General features: G+C 44.3%; 1 protein-coding gene across 2 annotated transcripts in view; it reads left to right on the top strand.

Annotated features, from left to right (window-relative positions):
- Nucleotides 1-2,416: 2,416 nt before the first annotated feature.
- ZNF407 (zinc finger protein 407) overlaps nucleotides 2,417-16,381 on the top strand; it is a 359,207-nt gene continuing 345,242 nt past the window's right edge. Inside the window, exon 1 of one of the 2 annotated variants that reach the window (XM_074823097.1) lies at nucleotides 2,417-2,526. The gene's annotated coding sequence lies outside the window, so the exon portion shown is untranslated. The remainder of the gene's footprint in view (nucleotides 2,527-16,381) is intronic. The other variant, XM_074823107.1, reaches the window with a different exon arrangement.

Here is a 16,381-nt window from a genome sequence, read left to right on the forward strand (position 1 = left end):
CCTTTAAGTTACACAGCTCAAAAAAGGGCTGGTACTACTCTTTAAATGAGCAACATTTCTAGTGAAATCAGTATTCTGGTGTGGAAGAAATAGCTACTTCAGAATCATTCCGAATGTCATATTCTGTTAGAAAATAATTTTATGTTTACAATCCATTTATAAACTAATCTATCAACTAATTAATGAGTTACTAATTAATCATTGATGTACGTATTCAGTTTGCTTTTTTAATACATTTTAATCAGTATAAACATTTCAGAATAAAGAAAAACCATTTAAATTTTCAGCATTACTTTAAAATTACATATATACCTAAACCAGAACATTAAATGTAGGTATGTCTGTAAACGTCTAATAAATAGAACTTAAAGTTACAAAACATAATTATTTTTGTCACAGATATATTTTTTTCTTTTATTAACAGCTATTCTGCCCTAATTGTTGCTTCTACTATACCAATGGCTCCCTCTTCAGGCTATTCCTAAAAAAAATGTTGCCTCTCTTCATTTTCTGTTAGAAATATTACAAAACTCCAGCTCTCATGATCATGCCTTCTAACCCAGATTGTTCCCCCTTAGTAAGCCAGTGATGAAAGATGATGGACCAGCCATGCTGACCTGGATACTACAAATATTTAAATACAGGTGTCACTTGAGGCCCAGACCTACAAAAACTTCTCAGACATATAAAAGGAATCTGTAAACCACAGATAAACTGATCTTGAGGGACATTGAATGGTTGTTTTACCTATTTTCCCATGCTGAAAAGCATCAAGACCAGTTAGACTGTTAATCATCTGATTAAGAACAGGCTTGTTCTTAGAACTGCCATACTCTCTTGGCAACTTATCAAAGTTCTTCAGTGTCCTTATAAATATATCTATAACCGAAGATATCTTCACCACAAATTAAGGAATCTTCCTCTGTGTAGATCTGTAATTAAACAGAGAACAATTAAAATAGGTACTATAACCCTGAGGTACCGGATAAAGAGATGTCCTTCTGCCACCTATGTTCTGTGTGATTCTTTATCTACTGATACTCCTATGTTTTAAACTTTGTTCATTCATTTCAATCTCTACTAAGACTCTGGTCATTCATCTGGGTTCTCCATTTTCATTCGATGAGTGGCTCAGGCTGTAGTGACTGCTCATCCTCAAACCATTCTTACAGTCTTTACAACCTACTCCAGAACAGGCAGTGCTGTGTCATAAGGCTAACCGATTAAGCAATGACTAATTGGCTAAATGAAACGGTAAATTGTTAGGCCTAATTAGTAAGCCTGCCTGTGCCTTACATGCACTGACTGGAAAAAGTCAGTGAAACTCCAGACATATGCACAGTGGGGTGCTCTCTCTTTGACACCTCCCCACAACAGCCTTGAAGAATGCTAAATGCTGTTTAACTGAGATACTTTGACCTACTAAAAAATACTGTGTAATCATAATATAAATGGTAAACCTGCATTTTTAAAATCATAAGCAAATAGGAGAAAACAACTGCAGCCCACCACAGGTGTCAAAAGACTCTTTAGACCACACTTCTTTATTAATCATATGACTTAGGTTAAAAAACGGGGAAAGAATATAAAATGTTTCAATATTACAGTTTCTTCACCAGCTTACAAAGGGTGTTTTACAAATTCTCTGCCTTACTGAGCTGTTTCCCTTCCAAACTGCATCCTCTGACAGACAGTGAAAATAGTGCAGCCAATGGCTTGGACAGTTTGTATCAGTGTTAGTGAACGGCTGCTGTGCACAGTCTCATCTAACCCGTTCTCTCCCACACCTTCAAAGCGCCCATTCTGTCCATGGGAGCAGATTCCCACTGCACTGGCTGTGCCAAAGGAGGCTGTATAACACCAGTTTATGTACACCCCTGCATGGCGTAAGCTTGTAACCATGCAAATCCAGCACCAGGAGCTGCTGTGGCAGAGGCCACGCGTACACACGAAGGTGCAGTTCTGAGCCCTTAGAACAGCACCTCTGCTGCCTCCTGCCAGCACCGCCTGCCTCCGTCTGCCCCGGACCCGAAGCTGTGGCCTCCCTGGCACCCACGCCCTCAGCCAGGAGGGTCAGCGCGAACCCCTCGGGGCTGCCTGCATCCCTCGGCACCACACAGGCTGCCTCCCGGACCCTTCCCGCCGAGGGAACCGGGCGGACGGGGGAGCAGCAGGAGGCCGGTGCGCCCCAGGGCGCCAGTGCTCGCGCCGCCGTCAGGCCCGGGCAGGGGAAGATGGCGGCCCGCGCGCGCCCGCCCCGCCACGGCCGTTGGGCGCAGCCCCTCGCGCCCACGGCGGCACGCGAGCCTGGGCGCTCGAGCGGCGGCCCGAGGGCTCCCGCCCCGGCGCCGCATCACGTGAGCGGGCCCCGCCCGCCCGCTTCCCTCCTTCCTTCCTTCCCGCCCTCCCTCCCTCCCTCCCCGCGGCGCGCGCCTCGCGCTGGGCGTGACGCAAAACGGCGAATCTACGGCGCGCCACTTGTGACCAAGCTCATCACAAGCGGAGGCGGACGGCTCCCCCCGCGCGGTAAGCGCTGCCGGACGGGACGCGGCTGCTTCACCCCCCGCTCGGCGGCGCGGGGCGGGCCGCCGCCCGGGACCCTCGCGGGGGAGGCTTATGGGGCCGCGGGGCCGTGGTTGGCCGGCGGTCGGCCCGGCGTCTCCCCTCGGGCTTTTTGGGCCTCTGTGCTACCGTCGTTTTTTTCGGTGCTGGTGGGCGGGCGGCCAGCGGCGCTCCGCCGAGCCAATCCCGTCCCTCGTTCCTCCCCCGCTGCCCGCCGAGTGGCCGGAGCGCCGAGGGCGGGAAGAACGCCCCGCGCGCCCATTGGCCGCCTCAGCCGGCCCGGGCCGCGGCTCGTCCCTTCCCCGTACCGCGGGCGGCCGGCGGGGGGGAGAGGAGAGCGGCGGGACGGGCGGGGGGAGCCGGGCGCGGCGGGTGGGGGCGCGCGGGCTGGGCCGCGGCGGGCGGGGGCGCGTGCCCCGCCCGGCCGCCTCACGGCTCCGGCTGGCGCGTGCGGTGGGGGCCCCCGGCCGCCCCTCCCAGCTGGGCCTACGAGCGCCGCTGCGCATGCGCGGGCCGTGAGGCCGGGCGGGGCTGTGGCTGCCCGCACCCCCCTCACTGGGCGGGGCAGTGAGGGGACACCGGCGGGGGGGTGTGTCCTGGCGTCCGCAGCTGGCGCCCCGCGGGGGCGGTACCGGGCAGCGCCCCTCAACCGCTGCGCGGCGGCGGTTGCGCGTGTGCGTGACCGCCGTCGGCGCGGTGCCCGCGCAGGCGCAGCGTGGTGGCGGCGGGCTGGGGCGGGGGGCGGCCCCTGCGCCCCCTGCGCCCCCTGCGCCCCCGGCCGGGCGCTGCGGCGGGCGGTGCCGCTGGGGTACGGGGCCATCCCCCGCCGCGGCCGTGGCTCGGTCTGGCCCCGCGCAGGCAGGGAGACGTGGCTTCTGGCCTGGTTCAGCTCTACCTTGAGTGCTTTTTGCTGCTCAAACCCCACTTTTTCTTCCTTTCCCCTGCTTTGCCGAAGGTCATTGTAGCGTAAGTGTGGATGAGCTTGAGAAGTTATGCGGTTGGCAGTGACTGACAGCGCATGTGACTGCAGGAGCTTTGTAAGCAGTTCTTAGAAGTGGTAAAAAAGCACTTATAGCCGACTTCCCTTTAGTCTGCATAAATCACTCAACAGAGCAGTCTCCGAGTCACGATCACCTTCTGCACTCTCACGGTCTTGCGGTTTTCAGCATGTTTTTTTTGTCATCTGTAGGGAGTTAGTGGACTTTCAGGGGATCTGTCAGATTGCACTAAGAAAAGCGAGTTCCTGTAAATAGTGTAGCAACTTTCAAATACACTTCTAAAGAGGTATGCATCTCCAGTGGAAAAGATCATTAGACGCAAACTAGCTGTTTTAGGTGGCCTTTGAGGGATAGGTTATCATCTTGTTTAATTTGACTTGTCAGGACAGGTTTCCTGTTGCTCCTTCAAATAATTAGTGTGGCCTGTGAACCACAGTGTTCATCTTAAATGTAGTGTTAGTTAAGGAGAAAGAAAAGGAAAAAGCGTTTATCTTGTGATCCGTATGCTGTAGATGGTGGTGATCTCAGAATTCGCGTAGTTAGAGTTTTAATTCTTGTTTTCATGTACCCTCTTTGTGTAGTCATGATGCAGACTTGCAAGACCTTGAGTTTGTCATGTATTCATGTTCATCTTATATCATACTCGGCATGATGGTAACATCTAGGGAGTAGTAAATACGGGAATCCAAAAGTACAAGGGCAATAGTGGCAAGAGTGATTTGCTGATGGTGCAAAGCAATAATAGACTAACATATAATTTAAACATCAGATGTAATTTGCTGTGATTCTTACCTTAATAATCTAAAGGTGTGGCCTATGAAGACTGTAAATTTTCTTTTTCCATTCCTATATCAGAACATGAGTAATCAAAATGTTTGCGTGAGGCTGGAGCTTTGGATGTTGGGATCTATATTTTTCCCAGGTCACACCTCTTCATGAAAGATGAAGACAATTACGGGCTTCAGTTTGGTCTCTCCTGCAATCTCCTAGACTATTCACAGCAAGTTACATTCATCACAGAAGTAACATTACAGTCATTCCACCCTTATTTCATAAATTATTTCAGCATGGACATATAATCAGATTGTAGCTTTTATATATAAAATATGGAGCCTGGCAGTAATTGTATAATCCATACATTTTAAAAAAAGTCAAATGCACTGATGTGACAGCATGATGATGGACTGTGACTTTTTCAGTATGTTCAAACATGTCAGTTTTATTAGCATTTTGGGAAATGTAATTCAAACGACCTGAGTTAAAGCCTTTACTATCATTCTTCTGTAGAAACTGTTGTATAGTAACAGCATCAAAGATTTTGAATTTATTTACATGAAAGTTTTCTTTGTTAGAAACTTTTTTAAAACTTGAGCTGTGTTGTCTCCTTTTATAGAAAAACATTACTTGGAAAAAGAATGTGTGTGAAGCAGATGTCAGTCACAATTCTCTATTAAAACCAATCTTTTGTAATGAAGAACAGCATTTTTGTGTTAGTGTGCACAACATTGAGCAAAACATAGCTCTGCTTTGCCTATTTTTTTTTAATCTTTTGAAATTATACAGACTTGTGGTTTTGTGCATGAGCTAAAATTTACAGAAAGACTGGCATATGAAATGTGGTTGAACTGGAATTGTTGAGCAGCTCCTACATTTGAATTTCCTAAGATGGTTTAGAATTTAAATATGCTCTTTCTTGGGGAAACAAAAAAGCTGCACTGGATGGATGACCCCATCACTCAAATAAAAACATTGGTTTAAGATATGTTTGGCCTAGTCATTCATGGATTCATAATTAATGCCACACTATTATGGTGCATGTTAAAATTACTGTGTTCACTTTCTAGATTGCGCATCCTGGAGTATAGGTTATTCTTTTGAAAGCTCATCACCAAATGGGGCTTGGAGGGGAAGACAATTCACGTGATTCAACAGATATAGTGACTGCTGTTCTTTCAGTGACTTTTTCTTTTTTTACAAGGGTTGTGGTGGTGGGGAAGAAGAGCTGCTCCGTTGTTCACAGAGTTAGCCACGAGGCATAGTGCTCTCTGCTTTGTATTACAGAAGGAGTCCAACAGAAATGGTACTTTCATTTTGACAGATTAATAGTCAGCAGCTGGCCAGCAGAGCACTCCTGGTTATTCTTCTACCCCAGAAAGGTATCGTTTTGTGTCGGCCTTGCTAGCTCGGGGTAGTACAGCCGCCCAGCGCTGCCGCTGCTGCCTGAGCTGCGGCTGCATACGGTGCCTGGCCTGCAGCTGCACAGGCGTGGAAGCGCCGCTTCCCCAGGAAACAGCTTGACTAGAAGGAGCAAAACAAACGACAGTGGTTCTTGGTGGACACAAATGCGTGTGGGAAATGAGCAGTACGCCTCTGCCTCCCTGGTGATGGTTAGTGCTAATAAGAGGCATGGAATTAACCGTGGATCTCTTGGAGAGAATGAGTTAGGAGTAGGGCTGCATGGGAGGTGGCACTGCAAGCCACTTCAGTGTTGCCTGGCTCAGGGTGTCAAAGTTCACGTGAGATCTCTCTGATAACGTTGGAGTGGTTTAATCTTTGGTCTGTCTGCCTTTTCAGTGGACATTCTTACAGCATTACACAAAAGTGTATGAAAGTTTAAATGAAATACACCTATGCCTACTTTTCTTCTAAACTGGGTGCTTTTTTAATTTTTGTCATTTTGGTCTGTGCTAATACATAAGCTCAAAGTGTGTATTAGCCTGTGTGTATAAAGCCAGTGAAGAAGCAAAAACTGTAAGGAGGCGGTTCTTGTAATCTCTAGTTTCTCACCTGCAGAAATTCCAAAGGTGTCTTTTGCTTCACAGAAGGAAGTTGTATGTTTAAAATGGGGGAACTATACCAGCCTTGCTGCTCTGCAACTATGATTTCTGGTGATCATGTTTCTGCCTTCTGCTGGTGAAGGGTCTGTAGTTAACAGAAGAGTCTATAGCCCATTCTAGGTGTTCATGTTAAATACACATGGAAGTTTTCTTATTTTACCTAATTTCAGTTCTTCAGCATGTGAAGGTGAGAGAAGGTTGTGTTCCAAACATATAAAACGGCAGCAATCTGTAGCTTTAGAGCAGAAGGAAGTCCAGTTACCTTCTTTCCTCAATATGAAAAGGAAAATTACAGTAAGTGCCAGGGAATTCACATGCTTTTTTACAAAGAAATAACCCAGGTGTCATTTAGAAACAGGCAGTAATGATGTTCCAAAAGTAAAATGCTTGTTTACATGACTCATGACTGCTTTCCCGTCCTGCATTAGTAGAGTTGTTGATTGCTGATTTTTTGCTTTGTTTTGTTTTGGTTGGTTTGTTCAACAGCAGGCTGACCTTTTTTCTGAGTCGTCTGGCCTACTACTGAACTACTGTCTGTAGCAGTATGGGTTATATTTAACTGGGCTGGGAGACTGTGTATGTTCTTAGTTTCCTTTGATCCTTAGTGGTACAGGCATAAATTTTAATTGCCTCTGCCCTTCTGAGTCTAAAAATACAAGCTGTTACATGTGTGTGTGGCATACATAATGGTCAAGGAGGAGGCATGCAGAGTAGTTAGGGTAGGCATTATTTCAGTGTATAGATCTGAATGTATACATCTCTATAGATTACTGTTCTGCTACAAACATATATGCTTTCCTGTTTGGTATTTCTTTGTCTCATTGTAGTTAAAAAGAAAGTTTCATGCTGTCCTTAGCCCCATCTTTGGTATTTCGAAAGTCTCTCAAAATACAGATACAAAGATTTAAAAAATACATATAACTAATTTGCTGCAATTACGAGGTGTAGCAAACAAAACTCATCGAATAGTAATACTGAGCCATCAATTTATATAGAAATCGTTGTTTTATGTGATATTTTTATTATGGAATCCATACAGTTACATAGTATACAAATATTTCTGTAGGAAACATTCCAGCAAGAACTTTGAAAAGTGTGGAGGTCCTGACAAAAATTCTAATTTAAGCAAAGACAGAAACACACTGTTCTGGTGCTATTTGGATGGCCTGTGGCCTTGAGAGCTCTGGTGTGGCTTTATACTTCTGTGCATGTGAGTTCTCTGTTAAGGCAGGTTTTCAAGCTTGGGCTTGCTCTGGAAGAGCCTGTGGCCTGCACCCATTTCCATTCAGTGGCTTAGTGTTTGGGTTTGTTTGCTTTTGGTAAGTTAGTAGAACATGTTTGCTATAAACATTTGCTATAAATGTTTGAGATAGTCCACCCAGAGTTGGTTTTAAGACATGCCTTAGCAGGAGGAGGCTTGCTTACTTTATCTGTACCAGTGGTATGTTGCATGTTAGCACCACCCACTTCCGTGCTCGAGGGAAAAGCGTGAACAGGGGTGACCTAGCGGGCTCGGCTCACGTGAGGAAGCATGAGACTCGCTGCTCATGTGCTGCCTGGGGGCTTTGGTGCCTCTGGGAAGCACTGTGCTGGCTGTAAGGTGTAAGTGCTGCAGTCGAGTCACATGCCTGCAGCATGCCCAGAGCTCGCTGGAAGTGCTGGGTTTCCTGCTCGTGTTCTACACCCACGTAGGAAGTTCTGCATGGCCAAAAAGCCTCGGATTTCCTGGTGCATGGGGTGTGGGCACTAAGCTCAAGGCTCTGAGGAGCATGCCTGGATGTTCATGTGATGGCCAGTGTACACGCCCGTCTTTATCCCCAAGAACCATGGTGTAGAAATATGGCACTTCTGCATTTTGCAGTCCCATGTGGTCTGTTAACAAGGAGAAAGAAATGCCTGTTACGTGCTTGTCTTCCATTGAATGTTTAAGTGAAATCTTATGTTACATTTCAGTTGGATTGTTCCAAGTACTTGGGAGAAGGATAGCAAACTCCAGAAATTCAGTAAAGGCAACATGTTGCTCTCTCCTAGATCCTTGTTGTGTAACATGGATGTATTGACATTGGATTTGGGACACTGGGTATGCAGCAAGGACAGCAGTTATCCTGGTATTTTGTTTTCTGTTTGATTTGTTACTTTTGTCTTCTTCACTTTCTGTTTTTAGTGCCAGTGAAGTAAAGGCTGTTTCTTTCCATGCTCCCCATGTGAGGCAAACCTAGATTTATCTTACTCTTTAAAGGGAAAGGGGTTCTCGCCTTATGTCATATAAATTGTTGATAGGATATACATTTCTGAAAAGCAAAAATGGAAAAATAAAAAAACTAAAAGCATCTATAAGCTGCAGCTTGTTTGTTTGTTTTGGCAGCTCCAGAATAAAGTACGATGAATACTAAAGATTGCTAGTTTAGCATGTGTATCTTTTACTGGGCACAGCCTGATTGTTGTAAGTCAAAGCTAATTTTTTTTGGATTGGATCCAGTGCTAGCATAATATCCAAGTTCAAAGATACAGTACATAAAAATGTTTTCTGGATGTAGTCTTCAAAATCTGCCAACTTCTTTTCTATTGTTTTGAGTTTTATTGGTACAACAATGGACTGATTTGAATTGCATTTGGTTTTTTTCCTCCTGTTGTTCCCATTTTCATTTTAAATTATTTACAAGTCTGAGGCTTGAAGATGAGAGCCTAATGAATGCTTTTAAAAATAAAACCTTCTTCTTTAGGCATGTTATGCTTCATGTTTTGAATTTATAACTCAAACCTTAATGAATAGTTTCCTAGTTACTCTCATCGTAGAATTTATGAGCTGTCCTATTTACACTTTTTACCTATATAATGGAAGGATAATTCCTGTTTACCTTAAACAAACTGATCTTGTTAACAAGCTTAAACTGCTAATTAGGGGTAATACGACAATAAATACTATGACAAAGCTTTTAACGATGTGAAGATGCAATATTTAGTTTTTGGGTCTTTTCCTGTGCATTCCATGTAAGAAAACAGAATGTTGTGGTTTTTGATATCTGATATACATATCAGGCTAATAGAAAGTATTTTAGGGAAAAACAGTGGCCTGTTGGTCCTTACAGGAATCAGGTTCACTTCTGTCCTGCATTTAGGATGATGGTGTGCACATACTATAATAATGCTGTAAGCCTCGTTGTTCAAGGCTTTGGATAGATGGCAGACAAGTGAAAGAACCCTGATGACTTCATGTATATGTGTATGTGGTGTTTTGTTAATAGTTAAGTTATTCTGCTGGAAAAAATAGTAGGACTAGCAGTAGTTGCTTTGTTTTGAGTGTACATTAATGTAATTTAATCAGGAAGGAAAGAAAACCTGGGACTAGAATTTGATGTCATTTACCTGACTATAAATCGGAATATCTCCATTTAGTTTAACAGAATTTTTTCAATTTGAGTCAAAATGATCAAAATCAGAACCTGACACATGCTCTCCATCTCATAATTCGTGCATAGAAAACCAAAGAAATAAAATTGGATGGGTTTTTTTGTCCAAATTTTACCCCAAAGAGCAGAGGTTGGTTTTTGAGCAGAGGTTTTGTAATACAGTGTTGTTGGTAACAGGAACTTTGCAGACATGTTGTATGAAAAAACCTTTTTTTAGTTGTTTCTGATTAGATTTTAATTGCCAAAGATACAGGCTTGTGAATTTGAGAGCCATTCTACATCTAGATAGTTTGAAAATTCTCAACAAGTATTTCTTTAACTTCTTTGTTTGTGCCTCTGATGATATCTGCAGAGGGTTGTAGTAGGTTTTGTTCCCTGTCTAATTTTCTTTGTGTCGCTCAAGGAGTTTGCAATAGGGATGGCAATCTGAGGAAGGAAGGAGAAAAGAGACTGAAGACAAAGTTGAAGTAGGTTTGATATTGGAGGTGTCCCTTCTGCTGCTCAGAAGCAGATGAGACATAAGGAGCTCCCTCTCTCAAAACCCAAGAATCCTTCTTGGGCACAAGGTTATTAGCTGCAAGAGACAGTTGTTTGGAGAGGACAAGTAAAAACCTGACAATATGTTTTGCTAGCTCTGTTTAGGCTAGCTATTCAGTTTCCATTTCCAGGTGGAGGTTGAATTGCAGGAATACCTTCTCTTTTTCTTCATTCATATCATCATGATTTCACAGAATCACAGAATCATCTAGGTTGGAAAAGACCTTGAACATCACCTAGTCAAACCATGTCTGTTCTCAACTACACCATATCCCTAAGTGCTATGTCAACCCTGCTCTTAAACACCTCCAGGGATGGGGACTCCACCACCTCCCTGGGCAGCCCATTCCAACGCCTAACAACCCATTCTGTAAAGAAATGCTTCCTAATATCTAGTCTAAACCTTCCCTGGCGCAACTTGAGGCCATTACCTCTTGTCCTGTTGCTTGTTACTTGGTTAAAGAGACTCATATCCAGTTCTCTGCAACCTCCTTTCAGGTAGTTGTAGAGGGCGATGAGGTCTCCCCTCAGCCTCCTCTTCTCCAGACTAAACAACTCCAGTTCCCTCAGCCGCTCCTCGTACGACATGTGCTCCAGACCCTTCACCAGCTTCGTTGCCCTTCTCTGGACACGCTCGAGTAATTCAATGTCCTTTTTGTAGTGAGGGGCCCAAAACTGAACACAGGAATCGAGGTGCGGCCTCACCAGTGCCGAGTACAGGGGTGAGATCACTTCCCTGTCCCTGCTGGCCATGCTATTTCTGATACAAGCCAGGATACCATTGGCTTTCTTGGCCACCTGGGCACACTGTTGGCTCATGTTCAGCCGGCTGTCAGTCAACACCCCCAGGTCCCTCTCTGACTGGCAGCTCTCCAGCCACTCCTCCCCAAGCCTGTAGCGCTGTTGGGCGTTGTTGTGGCCCAAGTGGAGCACCCGGCATTTGGCCTTATTGAAACTCCTCCAGTTGGCCTTAGCCCATCGCTCCAGCCTGTCCAGATCTCTCTGCAGAACCTCCCTACCCTCGAGCAGATCAACACTCCCACCCAACTTGGTGTCATCTGCAAACTTACTGAGGGTGCACTCGATCCCCTCGTCTAGATCATCAATAAAGATGTTAAACAGGAGTGGCCCCAAATCCGAGCCCTGGGGGACACCACTCATGACCAGCCGCCAACTGGATTTAACTCCATTCACCACAACTCTCTGGGCCCGGCCATCCAGCCAGTTTTTTACCCAGCGAAGTGTGTGCCCATCCAAGCCTTGAGCAGCCAGTTTCACCAGGAGAATGCTGTGGGAAACGGTGTCAAGGGCCTCACTGAAGTCAAGGTAGACAATGTCCACAGCCTTTCCCTCATCCAATAAGCAGGTCGGCCTGTTGTAGAAGGAGATCAGGTTTGTCAAGCAGGACCTGCCTTTCTTAAACCCGTGCTGACTGGGCCTGATCATCTGGTTGTTCCGCATGTGTTGTGTGATGGAACTCAGGATGAGCTGCTCCATCAGCTTCCTCGGCACTGAAGTCAAGCTGACAGGCCTGTAATTTCCTGGATCATCCTTCTGATCCTTCTTATAGATGGGCATCATATTGGCCAATTTCCAATCTGTTGGGACCTCCCTGGTCAGCCAGGACTGCTGGTAAATGATGGAAAGCGGCTTGGCGAGCACCCCAGCCAGCTCCTTCAGCACCCTCGGGTATATCCTGTCCAGTCCCATAGACTTGTGTGTGTCTATGTGATGCAGTAGGTCACTGACTGTCTCCTTCTGGATTGCGGGGCGGTCGTTCTCCCAGTCTCTGTCTTCTGCTGGATTCCCTCAGCATAACTAGTCTTGTTATTAAAGACTGAGGCAAAGAAGGCATTAAGCACCTCAGCCTTTTCCTCATCACTTGTTTCCTCCTGTGTCTAGCAGGGGATGGAGGCTCTCCCTGGTCTTTCTTTTGCTGTTGACATACTTATAGAAATATTTAAGATGTTGCTGGTATCAGTAAAGTGTATGTTGAAGTACAGTGTTGAATAAACTTTTTTTTTGGTCAGAGAATGGATACCTTTATTTGTATGTAAATGGTATATACCCTATGAGGGGATAGACTTCTGAGGAGGCCGCACACAGGCAGAGGTTACACCAGCCATTATAGATGGAGAAGTAGGCAGGCTTTCAGGCACACAAGCCCATCTTCAAACCTGCTACTGATACCAAGATAATTATAATATACTTGAAATGAAAACAAAGTTAATCTCTGAAGTTTATACTTAAATGTTGTATGGAAGTGCAGGAATGTAAGGAGTGTTTCTTTTTATGGGGTCAAATAATATTTATATATTTGTTATAAGTACTCAAATGGCATTAGACTTGTAATTATAGAATTTTGGGTGACATCTAACTGACAATGCTGAGAAAACTTCAACTGATGTCACTGTGGCCATGGTTTCAGTTTGGTTTTTAAATTATTTTTCATCCTTGTAAGTTATGTTTCTAAGATCAATGATGTCTGTTTTGGGAGAGGATAAATACTTCACATAATCTTTAAATTTTGTTAGAATAAACCACCTAGAAAGCACAGAAAAAAAGAATGGTATATTCCCTAAAATAAAATTGCAGTAGGAATTTTACTTTATAAAATAAGATGTTCATAGTGCTGGAATTGTCTAAACCATCAGAATTGCCAAGCATAAATAATTACATAATTTCACACTTTGCAACAAAGTCAGACCCTGATTAAGAAGTTGACAGCCTGAGGGAGTCCATTCTTTGACAGTGATGTCTGTATTCCCTAAGTTTGTAGAGACAGCATCTAGGAAAACAAACTGAGCTTTAAACCCTTTGATTTGAGTGAGAACCCTTATTGACAAAGGGAGAATATTCTTTAAAAAGTTTTCATACTTTAAATGCACAGATATTTCAGCTTTTCTCCTTTCAGGTAGTATAGATTTTGCTGATACTAGGTCTTCTTGCTGTCTTGGTCCTCACTGTCTTCCAGTATGTTTGATATTCATATTTCTTTTTTATTCCTTCTTCCTTGCTGTGCTTTTTTTCTTCCTTTTCTTAAACAAATAGATAATATGGTAATACGAAGTCTAATAGGAAAAAGGCATTGTTTAACTCAGTTGGGGTACTACTAATCCAGTCACCAAATGTAACCATAACACAGCATGCACTTTAATTATTAAATATAATGGAAACTTTGCATTTTAAATCTAGAGCTATAAACCACTTGTTTGAAAGTGCACAGTTCAGCACTATGATTTTAGCTTGTAGTGAATTACAGGGCAGTATTCTTTGATCAGTTATTACAAGTTGAAGATTAGTAGCGTTCAGTGCTTGTGTTAATTTTGAGAATACATATAGGAGTCACTGCAGGTCAAATGGAAGCTCAGTCGTGTATATTTTTAATGATTTAGTGAGTTGGCTGGATAAAGCAATGTATAGATAATACAGTCACGCCAGTCATTCCAAATAGGGGTAATTTAAAGGCACATTTTCAGAACTAGTACTCCCCCAAATTCCAGTACTTTTAAAAATATGCTTAATTATTAAATGTCCTATTGTTGAGGTTTTGCTTTTAGATATTTGTTTGAATAGTTCTACAAAGTGTTCCTAATGCTCTTTCAATGTCCTTCCACTAAGTAACAGCTGGCAGGTAGAACAACTAGTAAATGTTTGTTCATGTTTGTTCAATACGTGGTTTTGTAATGAATAAATTTTAACCATAAATTCTAATAAATATAATGAATTCAAATAGAAATAATCTTATTGTCTATACACTTTCTAACATAAAAAATAAAAATACTCCTAGAGTGAATGTGGATTTTACTGAATCATCATGAAAACTTACTAATCCCTGCATGAGGTGTGCAGGCTTGAAGCTCTGCTCTGTTTTCAAAACTAGGGGATATCATGTTATCGAGCAGCTCTGATAGGTTTGGAGGAGGAGGCTTTGCTTAGGTGCCTTCTTCAGGACGCTGGGACAGCTGGCATGCCATAGGTGCAAGAGCAAGGCTTCTCAGATTCGTGAGAGGTTAATAGTATGGTAGTGGCTCTGCAGAGTATATTCTTTCTTTTGTCCAGGCTGCTAAATGTAGCAGCTCTCCTTTTCTGGATTTAGGACTTATGCTCACTGGCTTTCTCCTCTAGTTGAGGAGGCTCTCCCATGTGGATTGAGTGGGAGCTGTTTTTTTCCTACTCTCTGTGTATTGTATGTGAGATACCAGTACCTAACTCAGGACTCCAGATCTCACTTTCTGATCAGACATTTTAAAGTTTGTCATTGAGCAGTTCAGTAGTGCCTGACATCCCTGGTGGATACAGGCTTAAGTGATTTTGGACTGTTGAATTTTGGGAATTGAGTGCAGATTTTTGTTCCATAGGGCCACCTAAACCCTTGGAGCATTCTTGTTGCCTGGTTCAGCCTTCCCTTTCCCTTCAACTTTTTTCCTGTTGATGATCTGACATAAATTCCATAAACTGGTGTCGTGGTTTAGGCCCAGTCGGCTGCAAAGCACCACATGGCTGCTCGCTCACTGCTCCCCCCCTGCCCCTGTGGGATGGGGAGAAGAATCGGAAGAAAAAAGATAAAATCTGGTGGGTTTTGATAAGGACAGTTTAATAGAACAACACAGGAAGAGGAAAAAAAAAATGGTAACAATACTAATAAAAGAATATACAAAGTGAGTGATGCGCAATGCAGTTGCTCACTACCGGGTACCCCACGCTCAACCCCTTTCCAAGCAGAGATCTGTCCTGGCTGTGCCCCCTCCCAGCTTCTTGCGAAAATTAACTCTATCCCAGCCGAACCCAGAACATCAACGGTTAGACTAGATGATCTTCAAGGTCCTTTCCAACCTAGATGATTCTGTGATTCTGTGATTATCCACCCCTTATTCCACACCATCTATGTCACGCCCAGATCCTACACTTTCCAATTATTTACCACCACTTTTTTTCCCGTCCTTATATGTGTATATATGTATATATACACACACATATATATACCCACACAGATGTCATTGCCTTAGTCTATGGGCCCTCCTGCTAACGTGTCTGTTGAGTTCATCTAATCCCTGACTTTGGGGCTCCATCTGTCATAACAGTCTTTCAGGGCAGGAGAGATGGTGTGTGATGTTGGATTGGTGCACGCTGCATCTGGAGATCGTGGGTGGGGTATTTGGTGTGGCCTGTACATTGGAAATGTTGATCTTGAGGAAGTTGCTGGGCACCAGCTGCTGAAGCCAGTTCAAGTTCCATCACCGCTGCACTTTGCTTGATTTCATCAAAGTCTATCCTTCATTGATTTGGGTGATTCTTACTGTAATACCATTGATGTGGCACACAGCAGCTGTAGTGGCGATGACATCCAGTGGCAGGGCTGTTTTGCAATTAACATCATACAGTTTAATTCACTGGCTTTTTTCACCCAAAATCAAATCCCCTTGAGGTACATATTGAACTTCCCCATCCTTCCGCATCACCCACAAAGTGCACCCAGATCCTTGAGCAAAAGCAGTCCCGCGGATGGGTTTGCCTTTGCCTGTGGTGGGAATAACCCAGACTGTCTTCCCCAGCATATTCTTCATGTGCGCTGTGGGGACCTTATCCCCTTCTACAGTACGTGGGAAGTTTTGATTGGGCAGGGCCAGCTCAATTGGTAGATCCTCTAGTCTTAACTAACCAGGTGGCTTTTGCTAAATGTGTATCCCAGTGTTTGAAGGTCCCACCCCCCGTTGCTCTCAGTGTAGTTTTTAGCAGTCCATTGTACCATTCAGTTTTCCCAGAGGCTGGTACCTGACAGGGGATGTGATATACCCGCTCAGTGCCGTGCCCTTTGGCCCAGGTGTTATGAGGTTGTTTCAGAAATGAGTCCTGTTATCTGACTCAGTTCTTTCTAGGGTGCCATGTCACCATAAGACTTGTTTTTCAATGCCTGGACAGTGGCATGGGGCACAGGGTATGTCTCCAATCATCTGGTGGTTGCTTCCACCATTGTAAGCACATGGTGCTTGCCTTGGCGGGTTTGTGGGAGTGTGATATAGTCAACCTGCCAGGC

The sequence above is a fragment of the Strix aluco genome, chromosome 1, assembly GCF_031877795.1.
Source record: "Strix aluco isolate bStrAlu1 chromosome 1, bStrAlu1.hap1, whole genome shotgun sequence".
In the NCBI taxonomy this organism is placed as follows: Eukaryota; Metazoa; Chordata; class Aves; order Strigiformes; family Strigidae; genus Strix; species Strix aluco.